Below are 15,924 nucleotides of genomic sequence, written 5' to 3' on the forward strand. Positions count from 1 at the left end.
TATAAGTTAACGTGGATGAACTTTTCTATTTGAATTAAGTGTAAGTCCTTGAAACCAAAGTGCCACGTGTCTGTTTCAAGAACTATATCATCTGGTTCAACGAATATCTAATATCCAACACCCTCCTTGCAGTCAATGTGTCGTGATGCGTAGAAAATAACGACACGAAAATCCCCAAAGAAATTATTTAACTCGACATGATTTACTTAATTAAAATAAATCGTTTCCGCGAAGAGCACTCACAAATAATCGAGCTAAAACGAGATCGTCCTATGAGAATTTTGAACAATTATGATTTTATATTGAGTAAAAAAAAATTGTCCTAGTCATATATAGAAATTTAACAAAACATATCGCCCACTCCTTTTAACAACGTCATATATCAATAAACTTTATTTTTCAGGAGATCGTTTTTAATGTTTAAGAATATAATGAAATGTATTAAAAATAAATATCAAGCCACTTATTAAACTTTTTACCGTGCAACAGATCTTTTTATGTAAAACCTAATAAATAAAAATAATAATAAGCATATTCAAAAAATTAATTAAACAATACATTTTCTTCAAAATGCAAAAACACTTTCTGCCAAATATTAAGTTAAAAATATGAGCTTTTGCTGGGATTGATAATTGACATATTTTCATTCAACGGGGTGAATAATAAAATATTTCATATAATTAAAAATAATATATGAAATATTTTCATCTCTCTTTTTTATCTCAGGTATTCCTCTCTCCTTTATTAAATAAAATGAAGGGAGGTATGTTGAGATGCTTTATGCATGTGAATCAAATGTGTGAAGAAAGAAAAGTAAAACAAATTTATGAGGCGAATGTGGTTAGTAATAGAAGCAGAGAAAGACTGAGGAAAAGTTGACATGAAAAAGTATTTCAAATACTGTGAAAGTGGTCAGGTCAGGAGTCGGAATAATTGGCGGGTATGTATGAGGAGATGTATGAATGTGGAAGAGGGGAAGATTTTTCAAAAACCTTATGTCTTCCATTAAGAGATACACGGTTATTCTTTTTAAAAACTTATTCTAACATAATTATTTTGTTTTCTTTAATTTTTCCTTTTTCTATGAATCTGAGCGTCCAATACGAGAGTATCACCACTCCGGACACGCTTCCCGAGTACAAAGGTGGGATGTGAACCGTGACCCTCGAGTTCGTACCCAAGTCTGTCGGTAATGTAACGACTTGGCCACGGAACTACCCAACTGAATCAACAGGTAAGTCCAATATCATGAATGAAGACAATATTATTTCACAGCATTTTTTAAAGAATGTTTCCACATTCGTTTACATGGCCACAGAATCGTATCTATAGTATTTTATTAATTTATTTGGCTAATAATTATATTCTGTCTGCCTCCGTAGTGTAGTGGTCGGCACACTTAGCAACTGCACTAGACGTCCCGGGTTCGATTCCCAGGAAGGGGACAAATAAATACAATGCTAGTGTTTTTTTCACTCTAATATTTATTCAATACTACCCTGGACTGCAGAACAGATCAGTTTCCCTTCATGGGTTAACTAACGATCAAGATAACACTGTGTTTATATTAGGCAGTGCCCTATGCACCATTGGGGTGCGGATAAGGTATATGTGTGTGTGTATATATATATATATACATATATATATATATATATATATATATATATATATATATATATATATATATATATATATATATATATATATATATATATATATATATATATTTATATATATTTATATATATATATATATATATATATATATATATATATATATATATATATATATATATATATATATATATATATATATATATATATATATATATATATATATATATATATATATATATATATATATATATATATATATATATATATATATATATATATATATATATATATATATATATATATATATATATATATATATATATATATATATATATATATATATATATATATATATATATATATATATATATATATATATATATATATATATATATATATATATATATATATAACTTTACAATTCCAACAGTACTTTAAATATTTGGGAACCTTAATCTTAGTGGGAAGTACTTCAATCACCTTCCTACAGATTGAAAAAAATCGAAGATATTAAAATGCTTAAAAATAAATTTAATGAATTATATACATGTTAATCTAAGAAAGGAAAAAAACACAAAACAATATTTTAAATAAAAATAAATTATATTACCAACAAACAAACAATAAATAAGAAGTGTAAGTCCCTCTCCAAGCACAAGAGCTTAGTCTTTTTATTGGAGAGAACTGAGTTATTAATTTTAAGATGTTAAAAGTACAAAGGTCTAGAAAATTAATTAAAAATTATTTTAAAAAACTTTTGAAACCATATTAAATAATAATAAAAATCAAATCAAATCAAAATACGAGTCTATTTAAATCTTCCATATATTACATGTTGTTATCTTTACAGTGGCAGGAGTGTATTCTTGGTGAGGATCCAGGAATCGCTTGCACCATTCCCGGCGATGTGTGACGATGGTGAGGCAAAAGCCGTTGGAGGTGACGTCATTACGGTGTGCACGTGCGCAGCTAATGTGCGCAAGGCTCAGGGCATTAGGCTGTAATAATCGCACCAGTAACACCACAAACTAATGCACAGCATTCCCCTCCGGAAAATGTGCACTAATGTGGAAGCCTCTGTAGTGTAATGGTCAGCACGCTCGGCTACCGTTCTGGAGGTCCCGGGTTCGATTCCCAGTGGCGGTCAAATAAATATAAGTGATTTTTTCACTGTGATATTTATTCAATATTACCCTGGACTGGTACCTGAAGCGGAGGGCTGATCACCTTTCTTCATGTGTAAACGATCAAGATGACACTGCGTTTATATGATGCAGTGCGCTATGCACCATTGGGGTGCGGATAAGGATTTAAATACTGGATTGAACACTAAAAAGGGATTGTGACCAATATTTTCGATATAAAATTTCTTAGGCGGCTATTCGATAATCGATAATTTGTTGAAGGCTGAGATGTTCAAGGATGCGTCACATTTACTAAGCACATTTCGTTACAAGAGAGAGAAGAGAGATATAACCTTTTTTATGGGTAGAATGGTAAATGTCAAACAGTGCACGAAGTAATCACTTAAACCGGTTATAAACAGATCTTAACTTCTTCGTGTCTGTCGACGTGTAATAAATTTGTTAAAAGGGAACATTTCCACTGATTTGTTTGCCCAATTAGCGCTTTCGCCAATTCAATGACATTTTCAAGCAGGTATGCTATTTAATATTAACTATGTTTTGAAAAGATGCAGGAAAAAAAAAATTACCGCTTATATTTCACTATCATATATTTTGAAACGCCTTTTTTTAATACATCATATTGAATTATCATAATTTATATCACAATTAATTTTGTGATATAAATGCACCTAGAAATCGAATCTAGCAATCAGATGACTACATCTAACGACCTGGCAGCAAAAGAATTAAAATAACTATCTAGTTTTTTTACTCTAATTTTATTTGACCAGTAACCGAGTTTCGTCGTAACCGACATCATCAAACTGGTTTGCTGGTCAAATAAAATTCATGTGGAAAAAACTACATACTAAGTTGTTATTTTACTCTATAAAATGCAGTTCCACCAAGAAATGTCAGTACCAAACTTCAATCCTATAAAAAAAAATATTAACATATGTATGGTGATACCCCGCTTAACGCCACCCCTATTTAAGCTGTTTCGCTATAACGCTGTTTTAATCAAACGGTTCAGTGATTCACCGAGGAACCGAAAAATGTAATCTTTTATTCGGGGATTTCCGAATACATACTACTATAATACTACTGTTATATTTATATACATTTTGAGGAAGTTTATGCATTACACGCATTATTTTCATATTATTTAAAAAAAGTTTAACATTATTTACTATTTTTTATACTTATATGGATGTATCAATGTTATTTATAAATTTGGAATATAGAAATTTTATTTATTGTTTCGGCATTAACTTAAACATATTTTAGTTACTATACAGACCTGAATGATGGAAGTTTAACTTCCGAAACATGTAGTCTTTAATATTTTCAAGTATTTTCTTTAATCATTGGAATATAGAATGCGATTAGCGCTGATTCATTTAGCGCGCCATTGTATTGGCACGGATTACCCGCGCTAAGCAGAGTATAACTATATATTATTGGTATAATATTTTATCACCGAAAGTTTTTATACTTACTTTTGTTTAGGTGGGTGGTGCCTGATTTGAGATAAAAGTGTAAATGTTTGAATGTAATTCAAATAAATCGCTTTAAAAAACCGATAAATAAACCAAACTACCACGCTGAACTAATTCCGTGATCCTATTAGAGAAATGGGCCAAGTTTAAGAGCGAACGCAATCGTTCACCGTTCCCTACATTTTCGTAATTCCCTGCCAACCCTGCCATCTGTCGGCCGGTAGTCGAAGCTATGAGTGTTCCATTCCTATCAGATTCCGGGAAAGAACGCAGGCCGGTAAAATGGGCGTAAATCACTCCTCAACGACTTTAAAATTAACTCCTCTAGAGACAAAATTCCTCTACCGAAGGAATTCGATTTTTATGTACCAATAATGCCACCAAAAATAGTATCAAGTGTGCACAAAGGCGATGATGCTAACTAATTTCGTGTCCACTCGAATGCGTGAGTCATAATTTACTCTGTAAGCTGTCCCGCTCCTCGATTTCAAGGGCTTTTCGAGAAATTATTTAGGAAGAAATGAAATCATATTTATATATCGAGAAAGTATTTAGGAAGAAATGAAATCATATTTATATATCGAGAAATTATTTAGGAAGAAATGAAATCATATTTACATATACTTACCACATTTACACAATTTTAATGTCTAAAAAAGCGTAATCATCTGAGAGAGATCATAAATTTTTTATAAGGATACTTAAGAAATTTGCTTTTTTTTTCGTTACTAACTAACTAACTAACCATCACGCCGCTTCTCCGCAGGGGTAGGCAGAGAGAATAGAGTGCCACACCACTCTGTCCTTGCAAACATTCTTCGCCTCTTCCACGTTCATGCATCTCCTCATACATACCCGCCGATTGTTACGACTCCTAACCTGACCACTTTCAAGTATTTGGCATACCTGATCGTGCTATGTTTTTCTCGGTCTTCCTCTGCTTCTTTTCCCGCTAACATTCGCCTCATAAATTACATATTTCATTCGTTACATATTTCCATATACGTACTTCTAGCTTCCTTCACATCCAACCATCTACACATACATGCCCTCCGACTACGCAGACTCTCAACACCACCAGATTTTAGATTCAGATTAATCTGATCGTATCAGCTTTTTCGACCGGTCTGTTCGGCTAATATTCGCTAAATATACTTTCTTAAGGCGTTTGTGCACTACACAGTGTCAGTTTGCGTTTTAAAACGATGATTGGCTTGGATTGGCTTTGCTTTTGTCCATCTTTCTTCGGATCGGTGCTCTTGATCGGTGCATGAGCACGTTGCGCGTAAATTCGATCACGCTAAACTGTCGTAGTCGCTTTCATTTGTTTAAAACCGGACTGCCGGACGGTAAAATTAACGGGTAGTGCACAAACGTCCTTAGTCTCTCATTATTCATTTGTTCCTTATATCTAAATACTACCTGAAAGAGCTCTTCTCAATCTTTTCAATTATTTCTATTTCAGCTTTACATTTTTCTTTCTTATATATTCGTTTTCAATTCTGTCATGTAATGATTTTCTACACATTTGCTTTGCGTTATGTATTTTTGAGTGATCACCTTGCCTTCATGTAAGTAATGATCAAGATAACACTGTATCAATTCGATGCAGTGCCTTATGCACCACTGGGTGCGGATAAGGGTTATAAGTGTGTATTTTGTAAAACACAGTGAGAATTTGCTTGCAGATGTACGACGATTGTACATTTTTGCTGAGTGTAGTCTGGCATACATTGAAATCATCGTTATCATGTAAACAGTAAACACTTTTTGTTAATTCCTTTGATGTCACGTTAACTTTTCGGGATCTCGTATCATGCCAGGACATAAATCTCCAGCCCGTCCAGCATCTGTTCTCAGGACGTTTAACATTCCTCGCCGTTTGCCGCCATTTTTTCTCCTGGATGAGAGCTTTTCGCGGCCCTGCCGTTTTTTTGCCATTCCGTTTTTGAACAGTTTTTTCTCAGGTATTTATTTCCCTCCGCGCTGAATGTCTGCGCTGGCTTCTTACATCTGAACTTGGTATGCCAACATTAAATGAAAATTGGTCTCGAGTACTATTGTTCGTGGAAGTTAAAAAAATATTTTTAATTTAAGTTTTCTTCAAACCCTTATCCTCACCTAAATGGTGCATAGGATACTGTATCATATAAATGCAGTGTTATCTTGATCGTCAACACTGAAGGAAAGGTGATCAGCCCTCCGATTTAGGTACCAGTCCAGGGTAATATTGAAAAAATATTACAGTGAAAAAAATTACTTATATGTATTTGACCCTCTCCTGGGAATCGAGCCCGGGACCTCCGGTACGGTAGGTGAGCTCGCTGACCGTTACACTACGGAGGCGGACAAAAAGTACGAAATTTAAGTTTTACTTAGTAAATACCATTATTTCTTAAAATCTATCCTAACACGCGTTTAGATGCACTCCGCATTATTTTCAAATACCGTATGTGAAGCTAATTCTAAATTTTAGAGTTGTGTCCTTGGGACGTTGAAGGTAGAAGAGGGGTAGAAGTTGTTTCTTATTTTTATTTAATTAACAACAACAATAAATGTGAAATTAATTTTAGCAAATAAAAACCTATAAACGAAAGCTAAATTGGCAGCACACGACTTAGTTCAGGTTTTAATAATAAAAACCCTTATATATAGAAGTGAAGCATGGAGTTGGTAAAAAAAGGATAAAAGTAGTATGAATGCAGTTAAAATGTGATCTCACAGGCAAACGTGCGGAAAAACGATGTATGATAGATGTTCCAATAGTGAAATAATGAAACAATGCAAGACTGAGATAAGCATTATCGATCAATTCAAAAATCAATGCAATGTAGATGTTTAAAATGGGCAGAATGGTGAACGAATGTTGAGCCATCGTCAGATCGTTAGCACGAGGATGCTGTGACTTTCATCTTCTTTCATATAAAAACGATAGATGTTCTCAAATTGAGATACCTATAATATAGATATTCATCCGTAGCGTGAATGAATAATCCAATGTTTCAAAGAATAAATAATAATAAATTAAATAGGTTCCTCATTTTTTTTCTCAGGTGTTCCTCTAACCTTCTTCTCGGCGTTTCTTCATACGTCACAGGCACTTACCCCGTGTGATTACTAAAGTAAAAATAGATTACAACTTCATCCAAACTGCATCCTTCGACTTCCACCCTTCACGAGCCGCAGTATGTAACCGACTTATGATTAATCACCCACGGGTGGAATGACACACGTTTTGAATAAAAGGGTTGAAATTACTTTTGAATTAGTTCCCTTCGGCTATTTCGGTAACGTGAAGCGAGCTTGTTCCACATATGTTCATTATTTCTACCGCATTAAGTTGAATTCAGATATGAAATACTTTGGTTGTATGTGGGACACTCAGATTACTATCTAAGCTACGAATTTGGTCAGGGTCTAGTTTCACAAATCAAAGAAAGCTAAAGCTACTAAAGATCGCTATCCAAAAATAAATTTCAACACAGCTTTCTGGCGAATACTAAAAACTTGACCAGTTTTGCTAAAAATCATTATTTTCTTTGTAAGAAAACTACTATGTCGTTTCAACCCTTTCATTGTTTCTCTATCTTTTTATGTATTTGTATACCTTTTCATTAATCCAACGTTTTAGTTTTTGGTAATTATCGTCGTTTTCTATTTTTTAATCCTTTTCAGCAGCTGTACATTATTATATTTTACGTAAGTATGTACATAGATAAATGTACAAATTAAAGTGTTCACCTCCAAAGTGTAATGGTCAGAGCGTTTAGCTAGTGTGCTGGAGGTCCCAGGTTCGATTCCCAGGGGGATAAAAAAAAATTAATTGGGTTGTTCATCCTAATATTTACTTTACTTATTTCATATTACCCTGAACTGGTATATGAAGCGCAGGGGTGATCACCACTCATTCGTGTATTTAATCGATCATGATAACATTGCTTCTATACGATACAGTGCCCTTTGCACCATTGGATACGAATAAGGGTTGGAAGAAGAAGAAAATATGGATTCCGTCATATGGTATTGCATCAATGTAAATTGAACGATTGAAAGCCTTCTTCCTTTGAGAAATATTATATTTTTTATTTTTTAAGCGGGTTATTATTTATTGGAAAAATTTAGATCTGTTTTTAGAAAAGGGTTATTTAAATGATAGAAGTTAGAAAAAAAAATCTAAAATAGTCATATTCCTAAATATATTCTAAAAAAAATGCTTTCAGAAGCACGTCCGATCTCTAGCGCGACTGAGAGGCTGATAAGCCTTGATGATGAGCCGGAGCATAGTGATGATGATTGCAACGTTACGACAGTAATTCACATAGAAAATTGGCTCGATTTGACATATCGCTCACTCCTTTCAACAACGTCATAAATAAAAAAACTTGATTTTTCAGGAGATCGTTTTTAAAGTTTAAAAATACAATACAATGTATTAAAAATAAATATCAAGCCACTTATTGAACTTTTTACCGTGCGACAGATCTTTTTAGGTAAAACCTGAATGTTTTTTTCTCCATTTGAAAAATATTAAGTTTATTTATAAAAAATTAACAATACCTACTCTTCAAACTTCAAAAACAATACTTTTTGCCCTGTAGCGGGTAAATATAAAGTTTAAAATATACCACTTTTGCAGGAAAATAGTAAATATTTTCTGGGCATTTCGAAAACACGCACAACTGAAAATTGACGATTTTTGATTATGTGTATGTGGGTGTGAGTAAAACCAGAATATAAATAAATCCCTGAAAGTCGTTATTACACAGATAAATTGACGTAAATTTCACACCATCCGATTAAAATTGATTAAAACAACGTGTTTAAATGGGTAATGGCTCATTATGATCACAGGAAGTTTGGCAATAATAATAATAATAAAATGCAAATTGCAACTTCTCAGAATCAGTGGTGCATCCGAGTCTGCAAGCGGTTAAGTGGCGTGCTTTATGGCTCTTGGCTACGCCCTCTGTCTCGATACTTTGGAGAAATCTCCAGCATAATTGCAGCTGCTTCTTTAAAGAAATTTTAGCTCGATACAATTGACTTTAGTTATCAAGATGCCTACAATATCAAGGAATTTAATTGCGTTGTGATTTTTATTTTAATACATAACGCGAACCCATCGATACAGGTTTTTCACTTCAAATTGAACGTTTTACAGAACAAATTGAACGTTGTATTGTATTTTATAATTTAAAAAAATAGAATAAAAATATATGCTCATAGTATTGAAAATCTTGTCTAAAAAATTAGTACCTACACACCGCGCACACAGACTATGAGTAAATGTTGTTTTTTTTTTAACTTTTTTACTATTGGAATCGTTTGATTTTCTTTTAAAATGATTAAGGAAACTCCACATGAGTCTTTTTATACCACAAGAGTTTATTGATGACTAATAGTTTCGGAAGCTAAACTTCCATCGTCAGGTCTGAAAAATAACTCTTTTAATAATATCTCTTTTAATTATTTTCCATTTGGCTGAGCCACAGTTAGCAAGTATTACTTAGCTCAAGCAAAAAAGGCCTATTTAATAACTGGTTGCAATTTTTTATTCAAATTTAGTTACTACTTTTAAATAACTGGTTGCAATTTTTTTTCAATTTTGGTTAATAACTGGTTGCAATTTTTTTTGTTCAGCTGATATAAAAAAACCCATGTATTATATGACAGAATGACCACATTTTCTGAAATTGACCTTAATTACTGAAACTGAAAAATAAATCGTCACCTGAATGCAGATCCATCCTAACTGCATATGAAAAAAATTTAAAGGAGAGTAATTTAACTTCAGCTATTCATTAAAATAAATACATTTATAAATATATATATATATATATATATATATATATATATATATATATATATATATATATATATATATATATAAATATATATATATAAATATATATATATATATATATATATATATATATATATATATATATATATATATATATATATATATATATATATATATATACATATATATATATATATATATATATATATATATATATATATATATATATATATATATATATTTATATATATATATATATACATATATATATATATATATATATATATATATATATATATATATATATATATATATATATATATATATATATATATATTTCATATTTCAACATATGTATATTGTACCTAAGCATATTTCCAATTTAGTTTCAGCGCTTCAGAAAGTAAGTGGTTCTAGACGGGTAATTTACGAAATGGTAAACTAGCATAAGCCAATTTAGTGCAAATGTGCCGTAGAAAACCTAAAATTAAAACAACCCTTTCCGGTTTACTAAAAAGGGGTTAAACAATACCAACCCTAATACAGAAAACTGCGGGAGTTTTATTAATAAAATACAAAAAGAGGAACACATTTGGGAATGACACGCAGCAACTAATGACGATTTTTTTTCATAACGTCTCAGACCGTTTCCGTAATTTAAAATTAAGAAAGGGGTAAATTTGAACGCAACGGGTATGCTCGTACATCTGCGAAAATAATTTTATTTTTACTCGTTATGTGTAAAAAAAATATGTACAAAAAATAGGCAAATGGCATATGTTCCGTTCTAAATGTGGAACTTTTTTTTTAATAACAGAAACTTCGAATGGTAAATACCATTTTATTATTATTATTTATTATTATTTTTTAAATTATATATAATATTATAAAGTTGTATTTAACACTATTTCTTAAAATCTATCTATCGTGACACTATGTATTTCACGTATGTAATTTTCAGATGTGGAATGTATCGAAATAGGTGTCGTAATAAATTTTTAAAAATAGTTGTAAAATACTACCAAAAGTCATTTTTCATGTGTTGCTTGATGCTGTCAACGTTCGATGCATTGAGACAATGAAACTGTATTTTCAAATACGATAAAATAATAATATTTGATTTTCCTAATTATGATGAGAACGCCATTAAAAAAACTCTTATTTTTAGAATAAAGATAAATTAAACGTTTTGTAATTTCCTTTTTGCATATAGATACCGGGGTTACCAGTTTAAAGAGATCCCGTTTAAATGCTTTTTTACTCGTTTTCAGTGAACGGTGTATGTTAAGCAAACAGATGAGTACTATGGTCATTTAATTTTTTTTTTTATTCCATCATTTGAGTAATTAAATCATTTCACAACTAACTAACTTACCATCACGCCGCTTCCTCGCAGGGGTAATATATTGAAAGCTGTCCCACCGCATGCCCAGATCTGATACAGAAACATCTAGGCTTCCTGACAGATCTGCTCTTGCTAAGCAATTTTTTAAACTAAGTTGCGAAATTTATTGAAAATGTGAAACAACATAAAATTTGACATACCTAATCATGCCAAGTTTTCCTCAGTCTTCCTCCGCTCTTTTTTCCAACTACATCACCCTATAAATTTGTTTTGCCATTCTTTCCTCACTCATTCGTTCCACACGCCCAAACCAACTCAACACACCTTTCTTACTATTATCGATAATGCTCATCTCAGATTTGCATTCTTTCCTTATTTCGCTATTCGAAAATCTATCAAACATCGTTTTCCCTTGCAAGAATCATTTCATTGTTTTATAAATCATTAATATTTAGAACATAATCAATATATGTGAATAATATATACTTATGTGATAAATTATTTTATGTTCATTAATCCTTTTACTTCATTACATAACAAAGGCGTGACTAATGGATTAAAACGATATTGCTTTTATTATTTTTAGATAAACTTATAACAGCAAAAAATAGCTGAATGCAAGGAATTAATTCCAATAACCGAAATTACAAAACCAATCACCTCAGAGACTTCCGTTTATAAATAAATTAAAAAGAAGACAATACAGTTAACAAACAAAATTGACAAATTATTTTTTGACATCTCAACAGAAGAAGAAGAATATGGAACTCTGGGCGTTTACGGGGCTTACGACCGTCATTTTCTGGTTTAAGTGATCACTTTACACACGTGTAACATTCATCAATTCTACCCATGATTGACAACCACACTACTCAAATTCTCGGAATATTTATATATATATATATATATATATATATATATATATATATATATATATATATATATATATATATATATTTATATATTTATATATATATATATATATATATATATATATATATATATATATATATATATATATATATATATATATATATATATAAATGAAGCTTTTTTTTTATAAGAAACTCATTTATTGAAATGTGAGGTCCGAATCCTGGATTATAATCACATACATGATAAAACGCCTGATAATATTCTTATTATTTTAGCTCGTAATTTGACCACATAATTTATTAACAACATTTTGAGTGTGTTCAAATACTAGTTCACAAATCTGGATTTTCTCCATTATAGGAGTAATTTATCATATAATTGTTTGACATAGACTTCCATATTCTTCTTCATCTATTTTAAGATGTCAAAAAATAATATGATTCCTATAATTGGAGAAAATTCAGATTTGTGAACAAGTATTTGGGCACACTCAAATTGTTGTTTAACAATATTGTTTTAAAATACGAGCCTCGAAGTTTGTCTTTGTTTTGCCGCTAAAATTTGATGAAATTCATTTCATTTTTCCCACGAGCTTTCGAGAGAAAGAGTTGGAGCTATGTTCGCTCACAGCGCTCGTGCCTCTTTTGTTTTTGCCTTTAATAGTTCACGTGTCCCCTTCTAATTTGTGGACACGAGATCGTTCTTCTCTGTCCAGCATCCGCAGTATGGATCAGCGAGGAGTCTGCAAGTTGGGACAGGTCGCGTGGGAGCGAAGGATATCGCGAAGCTCAAGAGACAGGGCTGCCAAAACAAACTGACAGTAGAATTTACTTAGTCCAAAAATGCAAGAAAAATGTACTACAAAAAAATGTCCCTTACTGTGTTTTGAGTTTGGACAGCTGAGTTGTCCCTTTGCAATTCCAGATCTGATACAGAAGCATCTAGACTTGCTGACAGACCTTCTTAAGAGAAGCTTTGAAAAAATTAATTTGTAAACAAAACAATTGTTGTCTGTTTAATGAAAGTGATAGAAAAAGTGGTAAATAGGCTGTTAATGGTACATAACTATGAAAAAAAACAATACAAAATAATTTTTTAAAAATAAAGAAATATCTATTTCTCTCATGTAGTATACATTCGCCTCCGTAGTGTTATGTTTAGCATGCTCAGCTACCGTTCTGAAAGTCCCGGGTTCGATTCCTAGGGGGGGTAAAATAAATATAAGTGATTTTTTCACTGTAATATTTATTCAATATTACTCTGGATTGGTACTTGAAGCAGAGGGCTGATCACCTTTCCTTCATGTGTAAACGATCAAGATAACACTGCGTTTATATGACGCAGTCCCCTATGCACCATTAATATTATTAGTATACACGAGACGTTACGCAGTATTTAAAATAATCTAAGTTCTGTCTTGCATACAAATAAAAGGGTATCTGCTTAATAAAAGCTTTCTCAAACTAATCATTTATGGCTGTTGTGAACTCAATCGTGGAACGTCATGAGATTGATTATACATGTATAACTTCCAAAATAAGAGTTGTGTGGTTCTTAATCATGGGTAGAAAGGTGAACGTTACAAGTGTGTATAGTGATCACTTAACCAGTCTATAACAGAGCCCTGTAAATGTAAATTTGTGAGATGTTAAAAATGTAAAAATGACTCCAAGTGGAGAAACCCAGATTTGTGATCAAGTATTTGGACACACTCAGATTTTGTGTAATATATTTGGCTATTTACAAGGCTTGCTACCTATCATAGGCTGATTTAAGTGATCATCTTATATAGTTTAACATTCAACATTTTTCCCATTTTTGATAACCGCACTTCTCAAATTTCTGAAGCATTCTCAAATTTTGTCATAAGTCATTATTGACACTAGCATTTGCCATCTAGGTTTAGATGTCAATAAAAACAACTAAAACGGATTAACCTAGATTTTTTAACAATGATTTGGACACAGTCAAAATATTGTGAGTTGAATGTAAGTTTTTTTTTTTTTTTTTAAATTAAATTAACAACTGATAAGATTTCACAGCCCTGAACTTAAAATCGTAAACATTTGGATGATTAAAAGCTCCTCTGCCTCCCATGACGTATTCAACCAGTAAACATGTTTATTTTTACTTGTTTCATTACTTCATAAAGCTTGTTTCAACATGACTACTGAAAAAAAAGTTGACGTCATTATTGGACTACAGATCTCCAAAACATAAATAGTAATGACCCACTGAAATAAAAGCTTTAGTATTGTAAAGGAAGATGGAGAGGCTCCATGCAAAACGTTGCCTTACAAACATTCTTACATATTCCAACAATAATGCAGTATTTAAAACACTGCATTAAATAAATAATCATCATCTCAACACAACTTTCTTTATTTTATCAATTATACTCATCTCAACCTTGTATTCTTTCCTTATTTCGCCATTCGAAAATCTATAATACATCGTTTTCCCTTGCAAGAATCTTTTCATTATTTATTAAATCTTTAATATTTAGAGCGTAATCAGTATATTTATTAATTTTAAAATCAATCACAGAACTTTTGAGTCTAGTAAGTTGTATTTTATTAAAAAAACACTCCATACAAAACGTTGCCATACAAACATTTTTACATATTCCAACAATAATACAGTATTTGAAACACTGCATTTAATAAATAATAAAAAAATGTGTCAATATGTATAAAGACGTAGAGAACCTGAACATATTGTGAACCAGGCAATCGCCATGGATCTTCCTAGAAAGACATCTAGAGGAAGACCAAAGAATTCATGGATGCTACAGAAAGATAACGTGATTCGAAGGTATGGCCTAGGTGACGTTGTTCATAATAGAAGGACTTACAACCTGAAGACGAGAAAAGCTGACCCTAACAGTCTACAAAGACGATAAGTTAAGATGAACCCATGAAGAAGAATTTATATAAAGACACGAATATAAGAAAACATATGTAAGTGCTCTGTCAAAATACGAAATATAATCGAAATTAAGATATTAGAAATTATTCTTTTTTGACATCTCATCAAAGATGAAGAAGAATATGGAAGTCTGGGCATTTACAGGGCTGACGAATAATTGGCTGGCAAAAAATAATATGAAAATAACTCTAGTAATTGGAGATAATCCAGATTTTGTGAACAAGTATTTGGACACACTAAATAAATAAGAAATTATTCATTAGAGTAAAAACGTTAAATAAAAATTAATCATTTGTTTTCTTCAAGTTTAATATTGAAGAAAATTTTTAAAAACGAAGGAATTCGAAACAGGCATTCTTCTTTTAGTTTCAGTTCAACATTTTTATGTTAAGCTTCTGGATATAAAAAATATATTGTATGTAGGGTGTTGGTTTCTGATCCATCAGAATTTTAAATCCTCAGTTGTCTATGACATGCAGGTACATTGTACGTAGCATTGTTTAAAAATAAAATTTAGTTTTGCATGTGTTTGGATATCATCGATTCCCACCAAAATGATAATATATTCGGTGCACGTTCCATCGTCAGGTAATCTGTTTGATATTTGATTGCATTCGTACCTGACCCAACTCGTAAAAGATGAGTGTAAAGCATCGAGAGAACATTGACACGAATCTTAGACCAATCCAGACGAAACTAACTTTGAACAGCGACAAATTATGTGACCAGA

This window comes from Brachycentrus maculatus, unplaced genomic scaffold (assembly GCF_059751285.1).
Source record: "Brachycentrus maculatus isolate JH-2025_06_01 unplaced genomic scaffold, ASM5975128v1 h1tg000173l, whole genome shotgun sequence".
NCBI lineage: Eukaryota > Metazoa > Arthropoda > Insecta > Trichoptera > Brachycentridae > Brachycentrus > Brachycentrus maculatus.